The sequence below is a fragment of the Lichenostomus cassidix genome, chromosome Z, assembly GCF_008360975.1.
Source record: "Lichenostomus cassidix isolate B80296 chromosome Z, HeHo_3.0, whole genome shotgun sequence".
NCBI classification, from domain to species: domain Eukaryota; kingdom Metazoa; phylum Chordata; class Aves; order Passeriformes; family Meliphagidae; genus Lichenostomus; species Lichenostomus cassidix.
In genome coordinates this window covers 13,910,101-13,936,255 of record NC_139511.1, presented here as the reverse complement: position 1 = coordinate 13,936,255, position 26,155 = coordinate 13,910,101, and positions in this window count along the sequence as shown.

Below are 26,155 nucleotides of genomic sequence, written 5' to 3'. Positions count from 1 at the left end.
AGAATACACTGAATCAGAAACCATGCAAACTACAGAATTAAGTATAATTTCAGGCAGAAAATATGAGTACAAAGTATTCACAAAACCGAGGTTTTATTGTTATGTTAAGAAGAAATGAAAAAAATTATGTGTAGAATTTATGTTAAATGAAATTATGATAATTGTGTGCTAAAAATAATTATCATGCTAACCCACTTGAGTGAGACTTAGATGGCTTCTCATCTCAGAGAAAGAACCCTCATAAACCACAGCCCAATTATTTAATTTCCCTTACTAATTGTGGAAACTACTCATTTCTTGGCCTCAAGCACTAGATGATGTATCTCTGAAGGCCAATGCAAGATTTATCATAATCTGTGAATAAAAATAAATATTTCAGTCTAGGTTAAATTTGACTGATACATTCTCTTCTACTAAATATTACAACTCAAAGCATTTTCTTATGTAAGATATTTGCAAAGATTGGGGAAGTAATTAAACACAACAAATCCCAACTATGGCTAAAGAACAAATTTTTCACTAGCTCCAACAATGATTTTCTACTGCTGACCATGACCTGGTTTAATCACAACATGGAGATGTTATCTGCCGTGATCCATTTAAAGAAAGTATTTAAGCACAGTTCCATACCATCTCAGATCATCCTGTAAATGCATGTAGTTAATCTGATTTTATGTGTATTTAATGGATATCCTGAACTTGTTGGCAGGAGGTGCCTAAAATGAGATGAGCAATGTCAAGGAAGAGCTAAAGAACTGAGCTGACACACATAAGGTAAATTCTATTCTGCAGCAGGGTTCAGAAGGTTATTTTTATTCTTGAAAAAAAGAAGAATCAATACAAAAATCTCTCTGAAAGCAGAAAAAGAAGATATTCTTCTATGTCCACATCTTTCTTTGAGGTATCCACAAGAAGTGGAATTCCCCTGCTAGCACATACTTCTGCACCAGGGCTGTTTGCACTTTTGTCTTTACAATCGCTGGAGAAAATAATTTCTGTGGCACAACTGACTTATCTCAAATCATGTTTCTGAACTGCATTGATTGGGTAGTGTCCTAAAAGGGTCTGATCACTTAATTTCTCTCCACTGCTGTAAAAAGAACTTGGATGTAACTGTCTCCAGCTGTAGACAGGAGAAGTTATGCGAGACAATTCCCATACAAGCTAACCCAGTCTAGGCCAAAATATTTACTAATGGCAAAAGGTATTGCTCTCTTTCAATGTCACATGTGAAATAGGTAGAAATTATAGGACATGGCTCAATATATAAAGGGTAATAATCTCTTATTTGTTGTGTAAATGTAGTGACCCAGGACAAAACAATGCTGGACTGACTGCCTGCAAACTTGTTCATATATTTTTTTAGATAATTTGCAAGTTCTTTTAATAACACTTACTTCAAACTGCTTTTTCTACACTGTTTTAATCAACTGTTCATTCTGCTCTCATAAATTTTCTTCCTAGATTTTATCCTACTGCATAGGAAATTGAGAAGATTGTCTGGATCTTATATTCCAGCCTTGAATACATTGATTACAACAGTGCACTTAAAAACTATTATAAACACAGCCCCATTTTTTCTGAAATGCTTTTTCCTCTGCTCACTATAAACATACTCGTAGTGACTTTTTAAAAATTAAGTAGAACTGACTTATATTCCATCAACAACATATACTTTACAAGGGGAATTCTTCTAATTATTATCAACCTTTTCTGTGAAGAAGCCATGGGCAATATCAGAGCCTATGCCTGGAAGAAGTCTGATCTGATCATTCAGTTTTCAGATGTTAGTCTGTATTATGCCCTAGTTTCTAGAAAGAGTTGGGAAAATCTGTCAAACTACAAATCAGATGAATGGTAGGATTATTGATAAGGGAAGTGGTTTGGGAGTTTGTACCTCGTACAATGGTACTATCTGAGGGAAAGACTGGTGAAGAAATTTCAAAAAGTTATTCTTGGAAATTTGTGAGTCTAAGCAAATTGGAATAAATGAGCAAAAGCTGCACAAGAAGAAGCAGCATATTATAAAGGTCATAAACAGCTGCTGAAAGGACATCAAAGATGTCCAGAATAGCCAGAGATGCCCACTGCTGAGCACACATTTGAGAAATGGTTTTAATGAGAACAAGCATATGTAGTTCAAAAAATGTAGTTAAAAAAAGCATATGTAGTTGAAAAAAGGGAAGACTAAGACCAGAAAAAATATTAAAATACAGAATATGCTGATCAATAAGTGATGGGCTTAATGGAAAAGAGGATAAAATATACTATCCTGACACAAAATTACGTGATGCCTCTGATTCTTGTTTTATTCGGCTTAAGCACAATCAATGTCGTTTCCAAAACCAAAATATGTCTGACAAACTAAGATAATATCAAACATCTGATATCTTGAATATCAGATAATAACTGGGTATCTTTCCCAGCAGTAGCATGTCCTGTAGGAACATGAAAAGAGGTGGGAAAGAGAGCAGGAAGGAAGGGGAAGCAATCTAACTCTCTCCTCATGTGTAATTGTGTTTTTCTTCTCTAAAAAGGAAAACTGATCAATAAATAGAAATGTGCTATTCAGGTTTGTTTAGAAAAATATAGTTGATTACTATAGGAATACAACTTTTGTTATTATTTTTTTGAGAAAAAGAAAGGTTAGGATAGCACTGACTATGATTATTGCTGATGAGCCTATTGAGATTGTCTACTTGTTGCAACAGCATATTGTCATAATACCATGATACATTGGAAATTTCACCTGTCTCTGCATTAACCTCATCTAAATCTGCCCACATCTGAGAGCATTAGAGTACATTGATTTAACTGGAATTTTATGGCTCTGTTGGCACTTGCTCAGTGCAGGTTTGCCATTGCTGGTTTCATAACAACTTGAACTTTGCACAGATCACTTCACAACAGAGAAGATGTAAGAGGTATTGAGTATTGGTAGTGACCATTCTTAGTTGTGCTTAGGGAATGATGCGGGAACACCACAGTGCTTATATTATAGGGACAAGTCCTGTATTTTGGACCTGAGGTAGTTTAGCATCCCCTTTTTCATAAATTACTTTTGTTTATTTACCACTCAAGGAACTCTACAAAAACATTATTGCAAAACTTGTAACACAGTCGTCCAGCAAGTTTCTGTGTAGAAAAAATCTGCCCTGGGATGGAAAAACATTTATTCATATTTCTCACCTTTGATAAATGAAATAAATAACCTCAGCCATGCACACGTTATTGTTTTTAATACACTAAATGTCCATTTACTCCACAACCTATCCTGGCATGCAAAAGGGAAACTAACAAAAAACCCCAAATCCCCTCTTCAACACTCTTTTAAGAGAGAAAATGTAATGCTGGAAAACATAAACTGAAATTAAACCTTGAACAATAATGTAGGTCAGATTAAGATTATAATTTATTTTTTTGTACAGTGTATGCTGTATATCCTGTATATATTGATATATTGAAAATGCATGCAGCCATTTTCAAACTAAAGCTTCCTGCTCAGACTGCTGCATTTTTCCAGTCTTCTCCTGAAGTTCCAGCTGTCCCATGACACAGATCCAGGCACAGAATCATCAAGCTTAGGGCACTGCAAATTTGGATAATGAAAATACTTCTTACTAAATGTGCAAGTAATTTATCAGACAATTTTATTGTGAATAGAAATGAAAGACTGTCACATTGAGGTAAACATTATTTGTCAGCAGCAAAAAAAGCTATAAAGATTTTAGACTAGGTTTTAATACACTGGAAATTAAACATTAAAAAAGTTTGGGGTTTTGTTTGTTTGATTTTTTTTTTCCCAGAGGAAGAGGGAACAAAAAAAAACCTACTCCCTAAAAAGTTCAGAAGCTTATAAGAAGAAGTGAATCAGGTAACTAAACAGAGCAAACATATCAACAGCAAATCTGGATGATTTGGCTGGAAAATTTTAATAAAATTTAAGAATGTAACTACATACCTATTAGTTTATAATTCATAAATATACAGCAAATAATACTTTGAACTAGAGATAGTGTAAAAGTGAAGAGATATGGATATCCAGCAGTCAGGAACAAAAATTAATTACTTCAACTTGCTGTATTTTCAGGAACTACAAAGACAGGTAGCTTGACATCTGGTTTCAATTGCTGTGAGGGTAAAGGCAAACTCAGGACTCAACATTATCTCAAAAAGAAAGTATATTATGAAGTATATTACAATTAGAACAGGTAATGCATAATGATTTTTATGCAGTGAGCTAATTAATAAACAAATGAAGGTATCAATTTACCCAAATGCCCCATCAAACACTACAAGGAAAGCACTGATGGGGCACCATCAAGTGGCATAAATGCTCTAGTACTCTTTTGTAAAATCTACATAAATCTTTGTGCATCTGAACCCCTGAATAAAAAACACATTTAAATAGAATGGTGAACTGCAACACATTAAAAATTGCAAAAACTTATGTGTGCATATGTATATGATGACAGGAGGTGTAGTGGTGTTTAGGTCACAATTGCTTCATAATCTATGACCTTTAGGGGAAAAAAACCATGACAGAAACAAAAGGCTATTTTATCTTTTGGACAAATATTAAATATTAAGTCTTTATAACCTAAGTCAAATGCTTGTTTCACTTGTCTAGATTCTTTTGTTTTCTGAACTGCCCTAGTCAATTTTAATTCAATTTCCAGGGACAATCATCCCAGGATTGTATTTATTTTTGGATCCTTGGTTATGTTTAAAGAAAAACTTCCTTTCATTTACGATCACAGTTCACTGCATCATCACAACTTTTGAGAAAAATCTTTAGATGGTGAAGTGTAATAATTTTTTAGTTTAATGTTTTCCTTTCATAGCATTCACTAAAATATCACTATCATTTAAATAGAAAAGAATTACATATGATGTTGTGCTATAGAACCAAATATCTGGATAAATGTTGCCCTATTCTCAAAAGTACTTTTTCTATTCCTTCCCTCAATAAGCAGGTGCAAAAATCAGAAGTGTGCGAACACCTGCACTGAGCCTAGTGTATTTTCTATTTTATTAGAAAAGCTATTAGTAAAATATCATGCTTTCCCCTTTGTGAGCGGAGACCTTTCTCCCTGCCTCTTGCTTTTTGTTAGTTTGTTTGCTGCTGTTGAATGATGGTTGGCTGCACAGTGGAAAGGGCATTCCTTTACGACTTTAAAGGCAAAGTAGAAAAAATGACATTAAAAGCTTGGCTTGGATCTGATTGATGCACTCTTATATTTGAAGTTCACTCACAGCTTTGTGCTAGAAATCCAGGGTCACTCCATTCAGTTCTCTAATGAGACTGTGCATGAACACTTGCAGCTTTGTAGGCCTTGTTTTAATCAGAGGTTGAGAAACACTCCTGACTGATAGTCTTCAGGACCAGATCCAGACAGAAAATAACATCCTCAATTTGGCCTCTGAAGGTGGGTTGAGCAAATCTTTGTGATGTATTGGAGTATTTGCTGAGTGCAAGCACACGTGGTGTGGTTCCTATTTTTGTCGGCAAATAAAAATTTTTCACTCAGCAGGCATAATCAGAGCTAACTCGAGACGAGAAATAACAAAAGCTCAACAGCCCTTAGCAACTCAGCATGGCATAGAGGGATTTAAGACTTTAGCATTTTATCTCTATCAGTATGAAAATGTATGAGGAAATCTGAACTTTGGAAGTGCAAATAAACACATTTAACACATTATAAACCACCTATCCTATCAATGACTCTTGGGTCTTTTTCTATTTTTTCTTTTTTAGCCTCCTTCTCCTGAAATAATAAAGCTGGTTCATTAATTTAGATTTAAACTAAAATAAATTTGTTTTGACAGAGTTACTTTGAAGGTAAGAGAGTAAGTGTTTGCAATATATTTTTAGCATTTCTAAAATGAAAACAGCAAAAAATCATGTTCTGCTTTTCATAATGTTTTTCTTCTCTGTAGCTCCAGTTTACTTCCCTTCTCTTGGCTAAGGTGAATCCAACCTGGTGCTTGAATTTGCTGAGGATATGATGGCATTAAAAATGTTAAGTATCTTACCTAAATCTAAATTAGATAGTTGCATTCTGCAAAAGTAAAACCCACTGTGTAATTTTAACTAAAAATCTTTGCCTTTCCTCCTAGAAAATACTTGTCAAAGCATATGGTCTACAATCATTAATATTTCACCATAGAAATAGAGACAAGAAAAGAAAAGAAAAGAAAAGAAAAGAAAAGAAAAGAAAAGAAAAGAAAAAAAGCATTTTTTACCTGGGATAGGAGACTACTAAAGAAATGGAAGAAAAATAAATTCACAACCTTATATTAACATTGAAAATCATTTGAAACACTGAAATTTTCATACACTTTCTCCTCCTGCCTCCATGTCATCCCTGGATTACTACATTTGCTTTCTATATCTCCTTCTTTATTTAATCTACAGCAATCCACATGGTGTTACCCACACTGTGTTAGCTGTGCCCTTAGAGCAAACAAAGCTGTACTCCTGTCTCCTCTGAACTGCGTTCTAGGGCTGGACATCAAAGCTACTGCACTTGCATGTCATCACTGTGACACATTCACCTCTCATGGAAGTGTACCAAAAAGTATTTCTTCACAACAGCAAGAGAACAAGAGTGGATTTCATAGCCAAGTAACTAAATAACAAGAAAAAAAAAGAAAAAAAGAAAAAGAAAGTGTTTAATCTGACCTAAATTTAGATGACTACTCTGCTTTACCCCAGATTTCTCTTCAAAACACAGTTTTTGGTACAGATGTATCATGTAAGCAATGAAGAGACTGCTTCTGTGTGGGGCAATTTAGAAATGTAGATTTAGATATCAAGCTTGTAATGGGAAATATACTTAACTATAAAATGAATCAAGAGCCTGAACTAAACGAGTGAATTCCTTCAAACTGACAGATTTACAAGTCCAAAATAGCACATTTCAATTTCTCCACCAGAATTTGCAAAGGCTTTACCTGTTAACACTGATTTTGATATCAAATGCCAGGTGTTACTGTCACTGTTTGTTTTCATTCCCAGTGAGCTTCTTTTCTGTTGCTTTTCACATACAGCTACAAGAAACTTTTACTGAGTAGATCTAACAGCTAACCACTTACTTAGAGCTGAAAGCAGCAATCTGTTATGAATCATTCTGTGGGTATTAAAAGACAATGAGTTCTTTCACATCTTCTGGTTTAATTCTTTCTCTCTAGATAATATCCCTTATTTCAATTACAGTGTTTATCTTTTGAAGGCAACTAACCCTCCCCCTAATTGCAGTATTCCTAGAAACACCTGGCGCTTTTTTCCTTCATACTTCACAGCTCAATATGAAAAACAGCATCCTTAAATCTTTGCTATCTCATGGGCCACAGCACTGAAGAAGGTAAATGTTGTTGCCTAGACCGGTATTTACTGTCCACATCAACCTGACCTGTGACAGATATGGCATTCACATTTTTAAGTCCTTTGCAGAGTGTTCAAGACGCTGCATTGTAGTTCCTAAGGGCAGATGCTAAATTTGAGTTGTGGAGTAACAATCTCCAGCTGCAATGTAAAAATTCCCTCAAATGAGGCTGTTCAATCATCCGGTTGCAATGTGGCTGAGTCTTCAGTGAAAAACATATCTGAGGACTTTGCCTAGAGACAGGTGAAGTTCAAGCTTGAAGGATGAAGTCCAAGTCAGCTGTATCATGAGGACAAGCCTGATTTCAACCAGGGAGTCTGCAAATATTGAGATCAGGGAATAAAGCATAACTTTTTTTTTATGATTCTTGTAGATTCCTTAAAGTTCAGGATATTCTATGATTCTATAAACACTGTAATTGACCCATTTACATTGGCTTATTCTTAAGGAGAGATCTCCTGCACTGCCAACATTCTCATGGAAATCAGCCTACTGCCATTTGCTTAGAGAAACACCAACTTTGAGCTTCCTCTGGAATTCCCCCTCCCACCTCAAGAATAAGAATTGCTGCACACAGCTCAGCCCTGGGAGATTTGTACTGAGGAAATCTGGGGCAAAGAAAGGAACAGTTACCTTTGCTCAACACCAACATAAAACCATTCTTTTACTTATTTGCATGAGAAACCAAAACATTTCAGAAAATATCAGATCACGTTTCAGTTATTCGGAATTATCCTAAACAGAAAAAATTAATTATGATGTTCTTTTTGTTTAGAAAGCTGATACTTGCTTAATGTTTTCTTTTCCTTTGGAAACTATCATCACTCCTCCTCCTTTTTAAAATTACCTTAGGGCTTGCTTGATTTCTTGGTGAATTCCCATTTTATAAAATTTGTCTAGCTAGATCTCATCCAAAAAGCACTCTAGTTAGAGCCTTGGTTCACTCAGAATTGTCATAAATGTAAATCTCATTTTACAAAACCCAGCATCTTGTGCCTTTATAAAATGTTTAAATTTTAGTCTTCTGTTATTTATGTTTAAAAAAAAGTTAAAAAATCCTAGGGCAAACATCATTAGCAAAATCTTCTGTCTGGGGGCAGTTCAAACTGGCCCCTGCACCTTTGAAAAGCCTGTAGCTCATTATTTCAGTTACATATATTAGTAAACCAAAAATAAAAGATTAGAGGGAAGAAAAGGTGAAATCTGCTAAGGCACGGGCAGAGATTGATTCGAAAAGAGCTCTTATTCCACAGTTACTGACCTCCTATTCGTCTTCTCCTACTTCCTAAATTGTATTTACTGCTATATATGGTCACAGAGAAGCAATAAATGTATGGGTGAAATAATAAAGGATACAAGAGTATTAAAAAGGTCTTGTCTAAAGAGAAATTAGAGTTCTTGCAAACACAGGGTCAAATTCCCCTATTAATTTCAGCAGTGAAGCTTTATTGAAAATCACTGTGGATAGAGTAACAAAACAGAAGAAAACGTGCCCCCAAAACCTGGCAGGATCTGCACGGTGTGTAATCAGTGGACCTACTACTCTTTGGAATCTAATCACTTTCTGAAATGAAACAACTCATGAGGACACTCACAGTGTAATTGTAGTAATGTCTGCCTATAATAATACAACATATAATTGTTATATTGCATATAATAAATATTATAAAACATAGAATAAAGGAACATATGTATTACATATAATAAAACCCTTTTCCACACCATTAATGTACATACATAATTCACAAATCACAAATCATACATTACACAGATACTTGTGCGCTTGTGTAAGCAGCAAACTGACTGGACTTGTACACTTCCATAAGAAGAGATATCTAATATAAACAAAAAGTGAATTATTGAGATACTTTGGTTTCAGTAAGTAGAAATAAATACCTGCAACTTTTTAAAATGAAAAATAATTTTGGTGATGTTATTGTACCAAAGCTAGTAAAATTATGCCATGAATTCACATTTTATTAATGCAATAAATGATGACCAGACATCCTACAAGAGCGAGCAAGACACAAACTTAAAAATGTATGAAGTACAACACATTAAACAGGCACCAAGTTATTAAAACATAGCAAGCAAGGATTAAAAGAAGCAGTCTTTCCATTCTCAGACAAGCATTGGTTATAAATCAGTTCTCTCCAAACAAAAATGTTTCTGAATAAAATAAAAAAAAAAAAAAAAAAGAAAAGTCAAGGAAAAGCAAAGGTCTAACTGCCATGTAAACTCATTTTAAATGTCATGTCTTATTAGAACCCAATAAGAGGAACGTCTGTTTTCCCCCTTTGGTTGAGCCATCACATTTGTCAAAATTTTATGATAATTCATTCCATCATTCCTCAGACATTCAAATGACAGACCGTCATTGGGAAAAAAAAATCCCTGTAATCCTACTATTCATGTTAAACTGCCTCTAGAGAGTTTTTTAACGTATACCACATCAGGGTAGGAGCAGAGCCTTAAACTTCTCAATTTCACTTATGATTTGCTGCCTTTCTGACAATAAATTGGCTCTCTACTATTCCTGACCTCTTGACTTTTGAACTCTGGCTGTCCATGCCTTAACTTTGCTTGTTGAAGTCAGCAGCTATCGTATCATTCTGATCCTCTCCCAGAGGGTCTGGAGACTTAAGTTTCCTGAACGGTTAAGCTCCCCCTCTAGTGTTCACTGCTCATCACATTATTATTCCTCCAAGAAGGGAAGAGACATGTCACTTCAGAACTTCTCACAGAGGTGGCTTCTACTCATTTATAGCTTAAGACTTTAATAGCGGTAACAGGAAAGGGTAAACAGAAACCTTTAAATGTGTTTTTATTTGGCTTCTTTCAGTTAATTTTGTAAGAACAAAGAGAAAATACCAGTGAAAAGTCTAGTCTGAAATTAGTGTAAAACAATGCCTGGTCTTTAAAAAAAAAAAAAAAAAAAAATTCTAGTGGCATGCAGAGTATCTGAAATGGTCAGGGCAAAAAATAGAAGGCAAAAAATAGCATAGTATTATCCCTGGGAAAGCATCTATTTTTTCACAGGTGAGTAACTTAATAACTGAGAATAAGGTGTGAGAAATCTTCATTTAAGTGCTTATTACTGATCAAATATGGGAAGGGGTTTCTCACATATTCATATATATGCATGCACATTGATGACTTGCATATACTCTGATGAAACAAAATCTAAATGAAAATCAGTTAGTTATAATAAGCAAAATCTGGAAACCTGAAAGGTTAAAAGTTCAATGTCTTTGTTAAACACAGCCTTGGACCTGCAGCTAGACACAGCCTAGAATTTATTGTACTGTGGAAACACCAGAAGAATAAACCCTGACTCTTCAAATGACAGTATGTTGGCATATCATCTGTAAATCTGATTTGATTTAACTTTAAATGCATAGTGTTTGAGTAAAAGCGAGGAAAGCAAACACAGCCCTTCCCTTCAAGTCCTTCTTAGCAAATCCTGAACATTAAAAAACCCCCCACAAAACAAACCTTCCACAAAGTATTATTAAAACTCAAAGCACAAATTATAATCTGTGACAGAAAATTATAATCTGTGACAGAAAATATTTTGGTTTTCATTAGCCTGGAAAATTTTTCTTAACTGCTATCTGTGATTCACAGACCAATCAAGTTCTCTTAACTTAGCTGTGGTTGATAAATGTAATATTTCTCTTAATGTAGTAGCCTGTGTTTAACTACACAGGAACAGAAAAAAAAAAGGAAAGTTAAACCGATGTCAACAAAAACCCCTTTTGTTTTAGATATGAAGGTGTCTATTAAAGGATCTCCAAGTAAAATTCTGATGGAGCAATTCTTACTGTTCTAATGATTCTCTTGCAAAAGAAATGTTTTTGAAAATTATGTTTATTGTGGCAAAATTTTCTTTCAATAGAAAAATAGAAATCATGCCCTATTTGATAACTTCTGGATGGCCTACTTAACTTTTGCCTTTTCAAACTGTGACTTTTCTTCTTTTTTTTTTCACCTTCATTCTGAAATATTGCATCACACAAAATTTGAAGTAAAAATGTAAAACTTATCTGAGCAAAATCAGATAGTTTAATGGACATAGATTTTTTTTCCTCACTATATTCTTTCATGAACAATTTCAATATCTGGAATTTTCATTCCAAGTCACATTCAAAACTTTAACTCCCTTTTGCAGTGGACAATTCCGCCTTTTTCATCCTTCTGTGAGATATACACATCAACAAATTTGTGGTGTTTACAATAAAAAAATGCTTCAGATAATAGAACTGCAAATTTTGCAAGCTTCTTAAAGTTGTTTATTTTGTTAGTGTGCAGCAGAGCTCTGCAATCAGAATATATTTAGACTGGTTAGATCTGTGAGTTGTAAATGCTTGTGGATTATATCTGTGCTGGAGAATTTCTAGCTGAAGTGGACAGAATTATTGAAATTCATCTTAGCGGAATCTCTACAAAAGTGCAATTTCTAAAGTACTATTGAAACAAGCTGTATAAGTGCAAAGATGGGGCATGGGTTGATTATTTTGGAAGAAAGAGAGTGGTTAGTATGAAAATATGAATGATCATCTTTAGTATGATTTATTCTGAGTATAGGGTACTGTTGTACAGAGAGATAAAATATAATGAGAATTGACTAATGAGGGCATTAAATCATCCATAAAGAAAAGTCTGATGTCTTCCTATGTGTAGACCACGTACCATTGCATGCAAAAGCAAGTACCTAAAATAACACACACTCCAGTTCCTCAGTGCTACAGTGAGAGTACCCATTCCATCCTTCTGTTCTCCAGTGAACATCCCTGAGAATAACATGCCATTGAGGCTGAGGAGATTGTCTGGTGTCAAATTGGCTGATCTTCCCAAAAATGGGCAGATGATCCTCTGTGCAGTGGGAATGGACCCATTCACAGACCAAGGAGGTAAGTCAAATGAAAAACACAACCGAAGGCAGCATGTAAATAGAGCTCAAACTGTAACTCAGAATCTTAATCAGTTTCTCTGGTTCTTCTGGCAAGAAATCAGTTGCTGTGTGAAGGGGACCAGGGTGCAGAGAAGCCAGTCAGGAAGAAGAAGAAATAAAGACACAGATATTCTACCCACCACACAAAATTCTACACACAAAATTCTACCCACACCACACACAAAAGGAGACAGAACAGGCTAACAGACACAGCATTTTATCAGAGTCTTTTGCTCCTGAAATCTGGTTCCTTAAGTCATATTAAAGAGATATAAATATCATTTCAGACATCTAAGAATAAAAGGTGGCATCCACTTCAAAATATGTATTAAAAAAGTGATATTGAGTGGTAGGGTAGATATAAAATGAGAAAGAGGTTAAAAATAAAGAAGGAAAAAGAAATGTTGTCTATCACTTTTCTGGACAAATAAAATTCTTAAAAAAATAAAGAAAAGAAGACGGCAGTAGAACTGATAAGGAATTCTTAATAAACATGCTTATATTGTCTTATTAATCAATCATTCTTCTCCTGGAGGACATTATACCTTAATTAGGTTTAAACTGGCAACTTAACATGCTTCTGAATTAAAGAGACAAAGAAAACAAACCCAAACCCCAACACTATAGATAATAATAAGGTTGCAGTTATAAGTCCTCCACGAGATTAGAACAATTCTTCACCTAAAAATTTACTGTTTGAAAGGCATCCTGCAGAAGATATTTGAGCATAATTGAAACAATGTAGAGACTGAATATGGATTAGAACTTTGTTTCCTGTGCTGCCTCTGTGACTTTAATCTACTTGGAGAAAGCTTGAATTTCGCAAGTTTATTAAATAACTATCCAATGAAATTTTATGTTATTGGACAGCACTCTTGCCTTTCAGTGGATAAAACCTGCTAAATATTTAAATAATCTTCAGTTCTCTAATTTTTTTTTTCTTTTAATACTTGGAATTATTATAAGATACAGATATCTGTCTATAACCTTTAAAGTGCTGTAAAAATGTGAAACCTTCTGTAGCTGAAGTCTGTATACAGGTTCATTTGGTACCCAGAAAATATTTCCTTTTTCCCTAATTTCTCAAGTGTAGCTTATATAACTGCATTATAGCACTGTAAAATCAGGAATGAAACATCCTCTTGTAACTTCAATTAAATCACAAGTATTTCCGGCTTGTTTATGACAGTGGTGGGACAGAATATTCATGTTCTTTGAATTCTCGTCCTACCTATTTAAAATATGATTTAGGATATTGCTTCATTTTTATATATATATACATATATATATATACATATACATATATATATATACACATATATACATATATATCCACCTATCTTCCACTACTTTTAAAAAAAATTAAGACTACATAATAAAAACAATTTCTAAATTTCTTAATTTCTTAATTTCTTTCCTTGGAGACTGTAAGGGAAATTGTTTGATTTGCTGATAGGTTTTTTGTTAGTTTAATTTGCTGAGAAGGTTTATACATGTGCATGCTCGTTATATATGTAGGGAGAGGAATTATTTCTGGAAAGACAATCTCTGACTCTAACTCTGTGGTCAGTTTTGTGTTATTTCTTTTTTCTCGTGAGAGTTAATTTTGTGGTCAAGGCTGAGCCTGTGAAGACAGTAACCAAGCATCCCTCCTATTAGTCAACAATTGTGCTGAACTGCTGCCATGAAAGGTCGGGCAAGGAAAGCTGATCTTTTGTATATCGAGGATCAAACCCATGGTGAGATCTGGGCGGCAGATCAGAGACCTTGAACCAGACATTTCCATCAGCACAAAGCCAATATGAAAGGGAGAGCAGTAAAAGTAGCATTGACTACTATGCAAACTGATTGACAGATGTTCTTTGTGGGGCATATACACCAATTCTCACCCTCCCTGAGTTACTCGCTGGTGTTATGTCATGGTGTTTTCCATTCTTAGACATAATGAGCAGCAACAATAATACTGTGATATATCTTTCTTACTCTTCAATATTCACAGCAAAAAAATGCAGATCAAACCAATACACATAAGCACCAAGGCTATCTAATTTTCCTTGACATAAACACCCTCAGCAGCAAACAATGCCATAATTTTAATAGTTCTTTCTCTGGAAAATCCCTTTTACCCTTTTTTGTTGTCTCTCTCTTTCTTTTTTTTTTTTCCCTCTGGTGACTCTTATCCATATGATTCTTCAGAGAATCAATCAAAACTCATTTTGCCGAGTGCAAATCAATCAATCAATCAATCAATCAATCATTATCTTATGCCTGACATGGCCTGTTGCATATTACAGACTTACAAAGCATCCATTTATATTTCCTTAACAATATGTCTTCCTTCTGTTTACCACAGAGACATGAATTCTTTAGAGGACAAATACACGGACATCTATCCTACTAACTCTTATAAAGGGTCTCAATATTATCTAATTTCTGGTATCAGGCCTGTCTTTAAATGACCCTCTCTACCTTGACATACGTAGTGCTGGTTGGAAAAATTAAACTGTAGAGATACCAGATTTTCTACTCCTTTCAATAACACTATGGCTATTTAGAGAAAGAATTCTCCAGTCCCCAGTCATTTGCTATCAGATTCAAACTGTACCTTACACGTGCAGAAGGGACAGTTTTCAAGTAATTGCCTTCTCTTCTTTTTGTAACATTGAAAAGAAAAATAGCTTTTTCTGCTTTGCAAGGGTGCCTGACACCCAGAGGAAGATGATGGAGAGAGGTTGGGATGATGAACCCTCTACTGGCCCTCTTCAGCCTTTGGGTTAGGTAAATTGTAGGGAATGGTATGAAAAGAGTACAACCTCTGCTTGTGGCTGACTTAGTCTGGGCGTTACTCTGACTGTTCATTAAGAAGAGCTAAATTTTTCAGTTTTCTAAAATTTAATGATTTATCATTAAGTTTAGTGGGGTATGTGCAGTTAAGGTCTATTATTTTCAGATGAAGTAATTTGATAGGCAAGGAATTATAAGATTCAGCACTTCTGTATAATTCTGTATGCAGCCTTCCACTTGTTAAAGTAAGTGGCAGGTATACAACATTTGAAAACCTGTGCATCTCCAAAATTAGCTCTGATCATGTTCTTACATGCAAAGAACATTGCTCCAAATCTGATAAAGAGCAAAATGTGTTTATACCAATGCAGATGTTCCTAACTCGAATGTACTGCAATTTGGGGACAATTTAAAAAAAAATCCATTAATGGATATGAATTGCTTCATGGATATTCCTTTTTTTCCTTGTTTTGTCCTTTCTGTAACTAATACCTTTAAAGAGTTAATAGATAAGGCTGACAAAAATACGGATGCTGAGTTCAAAGCAGGTGTTTTTTAACTACACACACTGAAGAAATTGCCTTACAGATATTTCCTACTTTACTTTCAAATTAAATAGAAGCATATTTTGCTTCTGTTAAAAGCACTCAATTGACCACCACTGAAACCTGTTCAGTAGCACAGGCAACAGAAGTGAAATTTTTCTTACGCCAATTTTTTGGATGCAGTTTAATCTTAAGGTGCTCCACATTTGAAAATGGAAGTGTATCCTCCACATCCATTTTGTACTTAAAACTTCTTTTCAAAGTGACAGTGCCTTTACTGGGTACTCTGAAAAAATGCACCATATTTTGCACCACAAGAAAGATAACCATATTTCTTGTTGATTATGGAGGACCACTAATGAAGTGTCTTGACTTTAGTCAATAAAATAAGTTAGCTGTGATTTAACATTTAGTTTGAGTGTCATTTTACTTAATATACTGAATAAATCCAAAAGTAATATTTCACATTATTGAAATGGACAATTTTTTAACTACTCTTACAGATTCTGATTCTCAGAGACAACTGAAAAGTGTACAGTATAACTCATTAATTGGCAGGACTTAAAGTATCATTAATTTGATGTTTTTTCTGATATTGGAAAGGCTTGTCTTATGCTGGGAGGAAGCTACAGACTCTAAACACTTCTCCATATTATATCTGCTGTGAAGAGGTCAGCTGAAGTTTGGACAATGCAAAGAAATCCCCATAATTTCTCAGTCATTCACATATGCCAAGTACAGGATGTGTGCAGAAGAAATAGAGTGAGTACAATGTCTTTTACCTGGAATTAAATACCCTGGTATTTGTCAAAACTGGGGAGAAAAAAGTTCAGAAATATTGAATACAGTAGTTCTATTTTTTTTATAATTCAAGAAAAGAGTAGAAATGTAGAAGCAGGGTGTTTTTAAAGCTTTTCCACAGCATTCTTAAAAAATTTCAGTAATGAAGCTACCAACGACAGTGATCTCCAGTATGCTTTTAATATCCTGAGCATTTTCAGAACAGGTTGATCTCCTAAGAAGTAATAGTATTATTCAGCCTTTCTTCTGCAGCTACATTTAGGATGAAATAAGGGAAGCCATGTCCAAAGAGTGAAAGATAAATATAGCAAATGTGGAGAACTTTAAGACTATAATAAAAATCCTAAAAATATCTTCCATTTAAGAAAACTAAGTAAGGAATGTAGAAAAGGCAACTGTGATGATTACCTAAGTTTGTGCAAATTTTTATGATTTTTATTCTCAAAAAAAGTTAAAACATTCAATTATCACAAAAAAAATTCTGACTTGGCTTTACAGTAGGAGAAAACCAGAATATATTCTAATGATGCCTCAAAATTAATTCTGTTATATAGTGACAAAATCACCAAAATGCTTAAAATCTGACTGAGGAGGAGACTGGCTCTACCACTAGAGATAAAAAACTCTGCACATAGCACAGGGACAGTGAAACAGTGTGTTTACTGTTATCTTCCTATGTCATATGCCTGTTTCAAGATTTTTGATCATTTTCACTCAGTGTGACAGTGGTACATATCACACAGCCTTACATAGTAGATAATTCTAAAATTTTAAGTTAGATACTACACTGAAATAAACGGAGATGGTTTTTCTGACTTTGACACCCAATCTTACATAAAAAAATGACCTCCTGATAAAATATTGCACACAATGCATTTTATTCTTCTGAACAGGAAAAGTTTTACATCACTTTAACCTTTAACAGGTGCAGTGTTGTGTTGGGCTGCTCTAGAGACTGAGATGACGTTCTGCAGGCAGCATTTTAATTCAATTACATTCATGCTGATTTACACCAGATGCAGTCTGACCCATCCAGAATTTAAAATTCCCCAGCATCCTGCAATAACACAGAGCTACTTGTGAGTTTCATGTGCAGAGACAGTCTGGTAAAACCAGATGAGAGTAAATCTGCTTTGGAGCAGCCTCAGTCATAGCAGAAGGCTGGACTTTGAGGGCATAGCATGGGTTAATATAGGTTGTACTCTGTGAAGGAGACACACTAACACAAGCAAGTAGCCTGGAACAGCAGAGATGCTTTGCTCTGATTTAACCTCTCAAGACTCAGAGCATACAGGGGCCAGGATATCCTTTACAAAATGTTTTGAAGCACAGAATAAGAGGCTCATATCTTTCCCCAGATGGTAGCTTCTGTCTTTCTCCATAGAGTAGACACCACAACCTTTTCCCCATGTGCTGGAAACCATGAAAGCTTATTTTTCCTACTTGCAGAAAGTTTTGCAGATTCTGGAGTAACCTCCAAGACCTTGAAGATATAAGATGGTTGTCATGCTGCTCATGTATACTACAAAATCTTATTATCCTAAAAATGAATTGCCAGGAACACCTTAAAGCTACTGGTTTTGAAACATTTTCTAATGTGATTTCTGTCTATATTTTCAGAAGAAGATTTTGGTAGTGGACATCTTGGTGTCATGTAATTGAAATATTTTGGTCCTTAAAGTTCTCAATATCTGCAAATATCAAGCTCTGGCTGCAAATGACTTTTATAATCAGGTCTAAAAAGAAACAAATTGGATGTTCAAAATCTGTGTCAGCATTTGGCTTTCAGCACATTAACATTCTGGAGAAAATTTTGTCAAGACTCAGCTCCTGTATTAATTCCTCCATCCAATTTCAGATCAATAAATACCACCAGTGTTAAGACTCCCCCTTCATGATCTTTTTCCTTGCTTCCACTTAGAAAAGATGTCTCAAAACTGACAACCTGATTTATGAAACACAACAAAAATCATGAAGAAGGTTATGAAATTATAATTCCTAACACACAAAATTAATCTACTGATTTCTTCCATCAACTAATAATTGTTTTGTCTAATGTAATTTTTTAAAAAAATTAAAATCCTAAACTTGTGCTATAGTTTAGCACTGAAGCCATCTATTATCCCTCATTTATCTGTATTCGTGACCCCCAAGCATACACAGAATTTTGCATGTGTGTCTGTATCTAGTCTTTTTCCCATGAAGAGTACAAGGCTGAAATCTTAAACCCTAACAGCATGTTATCTTGAGATGAGGACCTCAGAGAAGAATGACAAGACTATATTCTGATAGGATGAATTAAATAAAGTAAGAAGCAAAATCAGATATCAATGACAATGCTTTTGAAGCAAGGTTTACTTGACAGTTCTTTACAGTGAGAAAATGACTGCATTTTCTAAGAGTTTTGTGGAATACTGTAGATACTGTAGATAATGTTGCAATACAATTGAGACGTTACCCTCCCTGCCATGCTTATTAGATTGGCGATTAGAATTCTAAAAGAGCAGAAAGTTTATGAGGTAAGAAACAAGTAGGGACATTATCATCTATAATATCGTTCCAGATTAATTTGGTTTTCTTCAATAGCTCACTAAACAGTGAGGGTCATAATTATTGATCCTATTCAGCACTTATCATTACACAAAAATGGCCACAAATGAAGAACACTGCTGGCTTCTAAATTTGTGGAGAGGGAAAAGATATTATTTTCAATTAATTGATAGAATGTGACTTCAGTGAACTCTTCAGACCATTTACTGCCTTGAAGTTCCTTGATGTTCCTAGGTCATTCCACTAGGTGATTCGTGTATTTTACTGTTGAGATTGTTCACCTCAATACTGTCAATAAACTAAAAAATACTTGAAAAGGTGACATAAGGCGAAAAAAATTCTAAATATGGAGTCAACATAAGAGAAAAACCTTAACTTGAAATAAACAGCAGTGCACAAGAAAAGTGGACGTAAGATAGAGTTGAATCTTAAGGCCAAGTTATGTTTAAATTAGAATCAAACAACAATTAAAACAACAGAAGATACCTGGGCATTGCATCTGGATTGCATGAGAAAATTGCTATCCATTTCTTGGATTAAGCGTGAACACCATTGCTGTTCCTAAATTACTTTTGAAGATTGGCTTTTGTATTATAATGGAATTGTTGTGGCAAATATGGTTTACTACATAAAATTAGAGCTGTTATACTGCCTGTTATGGCTTTGTGCTAATCTGTAAGAAGTTTACTATGTCCCCATGAGTCAGAGAAGATTCTGCCCACTGGTTCCCCACAGTCTTTTCAGGGATGGAGACTTGTCCTTATCCTTATCAGTAAAACAAACAAAACATACACACACACACAAAATAAAATGAAATGTGAAAACTTGGTTTGTTCTTCATGCCTATTCTTATAGAAGAGGACATCAACTGACAGCATCATTTTAAAAAAAACCCAAATTCTAAGATGCTTAAAATGTAAAAGAAAATCCTGATACTCTGCAAGATCTGAATTGTTCTTTAAATCTGTTATTATTCAATAAAATGAAGTATTTTACCAGGATCTATGTAAACAGAACCTGATGTATCTTGTCAGAGTGAGTTATTAAAATTTTAGCAGAAGGGAAAAAAGAAAACTGATGGATATTTCCACCTTTTCTGCTTGTGATAAAACCCAGTATATTTTGTGTATTTAAAACTAACATTACAAGAAAAGCAGTTCATTTGTACAGACTTATTTCTTGGCATATAACTGAAAAAATATCCCATTTAAAATGACAGTTTAGTGTTGAATTGCTGCTATTTTAGTGTGACTATTATGCAATCTTATTCTGTTTATCTGTGTGAAATACTTTTATAACTTATCAACAAACATATTTTCCTTTTCCTGGTTCATTTGTCAGCAGAAGAAGCAGATAAACCAAGCTAGAAGAAAAATCTGTGTCCATTGGTCAAATGCTAGAAAATAGTACTTTCTTTTTATAGTAAAAAACATCTGCATATACTCCTATTGCAGCTGATTTGCAGCTCATGTGTTAAATCCATGCACAAAAAAAAAAAAAATTCCTTGCACAAAAAGATGGAACCTCCAGAGGTGTCTAGATCAAGCCAAATTACCCTTAGAGAAAGTATATTACAACATATGTCAACATCAAATGAGATGATCCAGCTGTCAGTTTTGTGATGATGGGAATGCTGGAAACCAATCAAAGACAGGAGCAGTGTTCCAATTATGTTTTTTGTCAATTGATACATCATCATGTTTGAAACTTTATACTAATCTCTTTAAGATTCTTAAAGAACAGCCAAATACATATAAAATCACTTTTGTCTGTGCTCACACGGAAAAACAATGCCTTTAAACTCCTATTCATCCAGAGAGAGACAGAGTCAATAAAAAGTTTTCATTTAGTCAGAAGCAGGAGTGGAAACAAAAGTTCCTAATGAAATTATCTGTTTACAAGATGCTAAGTGAGGGTTCTCTTGGAAAACTCCCTTAAATCCAATTCTGTTTTTCAATGTGGCTTTGAAAGCTGTCACCCGAAGTTCTTTTGCCTTGTCTTTGTGAATGCAGTGACATGACTTTTCAAAAAACCTCAACAAAACTAAACCTGAAGAAAAAACCGTTTAACTCCCCCCATCCCCCTTCCCTCCAACTTTGCTATGACTCTCTAAATAGCCCAGGAGAGATAAATCAAAGCCTGAACTGTAACCTTACACTTATATACTTGTTAAGTGACTTTTTTACGGTCTGTTATTGCTAGAAATTGGATTGCTTTTAAACTAATGTTGTCTGGCGGGCAAAAGTGAGTGAAATCGCAAAGCCTGGAGGAACACTAATTACTTGTTTTAATTAGCAGCAACTTTCACTAGAGTATAATCTCCCTACAGGCCACTTTTCGGTAGGTGTGGAAAATTTTAAAAAAAAAAGGTACATAGAAACAAACCAATAATCTCTTATTTATTCCTAAATGAGAGCTGTGCTCTTATTCCAGCGTAGGCACAGGCTTTAGAGGGAGCTGCTCGCTCCAGGAGGAGTGAGGCCTTCAGCACTGGCTGCTTCACTTGGAGACCTTTGGCAATCAGCTGCACAAAGCAGTCCCTTATTTTATGCTGCTACATCATAAAAGTGCTCCTTTTGCTATATTTCCTCCTTTTAAATGGCCTTAATCCCCTTCTTTTCAGTCCAGCCTGTGGTGAATTCCTCAGGGACATCTCACTTGTCACAAGAACTGCAATGGCCCACTTGGCAAATCTTTAAGCCTTTTCCCAATTCTTTGGTTTTTTATTTTGCACATTAAATCACACTTTTCATTCCCCTTGACATAGGGAAACACCCTTAATTATGACAGAGAGATAGAAATTCCTCCACTCCCCCCTATGGCACCTTTTTGCTGCTGAGATGCGTCTTGCCAGTCCAGAAATCAAATGTGGTTTTCAGCAGGTGGACACTGCTGAAAGTCATGGGCTGAGAAATAGGGAGGCTACAGGGAACTTGGCTCCCTGCAGCAAATTAAGTCATCCATGAAACCTTTTCATTTACAGGGAAGTGGATTTATGGCTGGTTTTAATGTTCAAAAGAGCTTGAATACACGTGTTCCTTGTGGAGTGTGTGTGGGTCTGTGTAGCTGGATGACCAACCCAGATGATTTTTATTTTTGTTTAATGAAAAGAGACATAAATTCCAAGGCACAAGAAAAGAACAAGTACATCTGTTTTGATTATTGCTTAAGAAATGTCTAGGAACAATACTAATACCTTAATTAAACATGGGAGTCATAAGAACAGGGTAAAGACCATTGGAAATGTAAATGCATGTTGAATTATAGAAGATATATCCATATATACCCTGGATTTATATCAGAATATAATGATCCATTTAGTTTCATAAATTTGGAAATAAAAAATTTGTCTTTTAAGAAGAAAAATGAGAAAGGTTGTGGCAAGCACAGACCTTTCCCATGAGAAATCTCTCTCTTCCTCTTCCTGTGTTTTATAAACAAAGATAAACTTTGAATGTTGTTGAAACAGTGTCTCGAGATATGGACGGTTCAAGCCTGGCCAATTGGCCTGGGGGGAGGTTTTGAACTGACCAGTCCTGGTGATCTTTGAAAGTCTGTATAAGTTGGAATTAATTAATAAAATTAGATTTTTGCCACACTGAAGAACTCGGCTTCTCTCTGCTAGCGGTTCAACAGCGACAAATGGTCTCATCATTTGTGTTACTTTACATTCAGCTGACTAAGCTTCTTGAAAAAACATGACTTCAGCACTTTACTAAAATTTCAGGTTTTGCTAAACTCTAGAGTTATGCCAACTTTTGTTCCTTGTCTGGAGAGGATAGTTTTGACTTTTTCATTCATCATATGTTTTCTTCTCTTAAGTGCAGAAACAACATACAACAAAAGGAGCAATATTTCTTAATTAAATGTTAATATTTATATGCCAACACCTTTTAGCTGGAATTTGAGAAGGACAAAACAGAAAAATGTTCTGCAATGATGAACATACTTTTGTGTTTATGTATCCATATATGTACACATACATGTATACTTTTGGGACATTGTAGAAATCATCCTACAATATCAAAGATGTTGAGATGGATGTGTCTGTTGGAGCAGAGAGCACAGGAAATGCACAGGAATGCCTCCAGAAATGCAGGTTACAGATACTGGAGTGACAGCTGCCATCTCCTGATCAAAGTATTCATATTTTGGTCTTAATTAATCTGATGCAATGATATAGGAAAAAGAAAAGGCAATTTTTAACCACTGCTTTTTATTTGTCTTATATTTCACCTTACAAAGTTACAAACCGATATTATAACGTCTTTATGTGGAAGTCTTTTACAGCTTCATCCTTTTGTTACATTTTGTCATGTATAGGCAGGATTGCCACATTTTGGCAATATATTCCAAAATACTTTGTGGTGCATTTCAGGCATGAAAGCAAATAAGTGCTTTAAAAAAAAAAAAAAAAAATCCCAAACAAAACCCCCATGTCCAGAAGCAAAAATCCCCACAAGATAGGGAGGAAATAAAAATCACAAGAGCAAAATAATGGAAGCACCAAAGAAAAGCTCTGAACATTATCACACAATGGATTTTTATTTGTGCCATTTTTGCCTAAGACGGAAAAGTGTCATTCCTTAATAAATAGCATTTTTACCATCTGTGGAAAAAAGGGAGGGATTCAAGTTGAAAGGTATTCACTGAACACATTAAAGCAGCACTCTTGTCATTGTGAATCCACACGACCAACCTGCGTCTTCGGTGAGGGGTGGGAGACAGTTTTGGATAATAAGGCAAGGAGAATTACAAAATGTATTTAATAATTATAGTAATCATCATCACCATCATCATCATCACCGTAACAACAGCAACAATAATAACAACAATAACAATGATAACAATTATAACAACAGCTACTACTACTATTACTACAATAATAACAACGACAACAGCAACAATAATAATCTGATTTCTTTGCCCCCACTCCTCAGGATGGTTTTTTGGCTAGATTTGGCAGGTTTTTTTACCACGGTAGACATCTGCCGGATTTCATTTTCTCTTTCTCTGCCTCTCTGAGCTGGCTGCAGCGAGCTGGTTGCCTGGAAGACCGAGACTGAGGGAAAGAGAGATTTGAATGAAAAAAGTAAACATTACCAACAAAGACTATAATTGAAAGGGGCTTCGTGAACAAGGGATGTTGTCGGAAAGCAGAATAGGCGAGGGTGGGGCTGCCTGGGGCTCTTTGTCTGCATGCACACTGGAGCTGCCTGTTGTGCTGCATTGTACTAGGCAGGAATTTACCATCCCACAAGCAGGCTAATAGCTACCTCTACAAACAAATTGAACTATAAAGCTTAAATATTTATAGCTATTTATAACTCCATTTTAACAATTAGTGGCCACCTCTACTTTCAAAGCCTAGGGTTTTGAGTTTTTTGTTTTGTTTTATTTTATTTTATTGATTTTATTATTATATTTTATTATTTCATTTTATTATTTCATTTTATTATTTCATTTTATTTTTTTAATTTTATTTTTTTATTATTACTTTTTTAAATTATGGATTGTACTAATTGCCCATTAGGCTACCAAGCACCACTCCTGAAGCTGTTCTGTGCATGCTCTGCCACCCAGAATTGACTGAGGGAAAATAATACTACAACGGTTATTTGTTGTATTTACAATGCAGTAATAATTTTGAACCACAGTTTCAAGTTCCCTACCTGGATGGTTAGAAATATTTTTGTGGGTTTTTTGCATTTAGGTTTTCTGCAAAGCTGTTTTTTATCATTAATTTAGTGTCACTTGATTTGTACAGAACAGAAAGAGGGAAAATACAAGTGGAAAAGAGAAGAAGAACAGTAAGGCTTTAGAAGGCAGATTATTACTGCTGTTTAGTTGCTTGGATATGTTTGAAGCAGTTTGTGCAGAGAAATTCACTTTGTGTAACCATTACATCACTGAATGTTAATGCTTGGAAATAATATCAGGGATACATTTCATTACATCACTTTTAATCTAATCTATATACCTACAGGATCTAAACAGATTTCAATACAGCATACACACCTCTAAATTTTCCTTGATTGCATAAGCTTAAGCTACTTTATATTTTTAAGCTACAGCATGTGTATAAAAGAAAAATTAGGCCAATGAAAACTTAGGGTAGTAGTTAAAGCAAATCAGACACTAAAAAAAAACCCTTGGAAAACCTTGGTTATATTTTAAAATATCACAATGTTTTCTTTTGTCAAGGTATAGTTTCCTGACTTTCTTATTGCTATGGTGAAGGCAATGACAGTAATTTTGTTAATACATGTTCTCTTTTACCATAATATCCTCATAACTCTGGTGGAAATCCCATCACTCAAAATCAGACCTTAAGAAAATAAGACATTGGTTGAAAGGATGCTGGGAAGTTTTCACTTCATGGAGGGCTTTGCTTTTAGACATTTCTTTTTTGTTTGTACCTTTTTTAAGGATAGAAAGATCCCAAGTGTCATACGTCAATAAATCCTCTCTCTCCTCTCTATACAGCAGCTACACTTCAAAAAAGGTCGTGATAACTACCCTGCAAGATCAGCATACAGCTCGGTAGTTGTAAGCAAAATTGCTCAGTGTGGAGCATACAGAGATGTGGATTTGCTGCATAAGTACTAAGTTAAACACTTCTCTGTGATGCAGTGTACTGACGTGATTATATGTTGGAAGGGTCAGTCTTTGAAGCATCCTACAAATTGGTAAGTGCTGGGTATGTGTGAAATGGCATCTTTAATGAATGAAGAAACTTTTGTTTCATAAGTTTAATAAAAAAGTGCTAATAATTACTTTTTGTACTTCTACATTTACATTTTACATCTACATCGAGTAATACCTTTATTCTACTTGAGAGAGTATTCAGAAACATATGATCACTTGATCTGCATTTCACAGCAATATATTTAAATATTTCTCATTTACTATTTGTCAGTGTTGGAAAGATTCAGAACAATTCTTAATTTTAACTTTGTCTTGACCTTTTCCACCATTCTCAAATTACTAAATAGGAGCTGCAGGAAACATAGCAGCCAATAAATTGTAACCAAAAGAAGACGCTACATACATACCTGTCAGTTATTAATTATTGACAGAGACTATAGGAAATATTTGTGTAAAACAATGTGATTTTGCTAGTATGAATATTA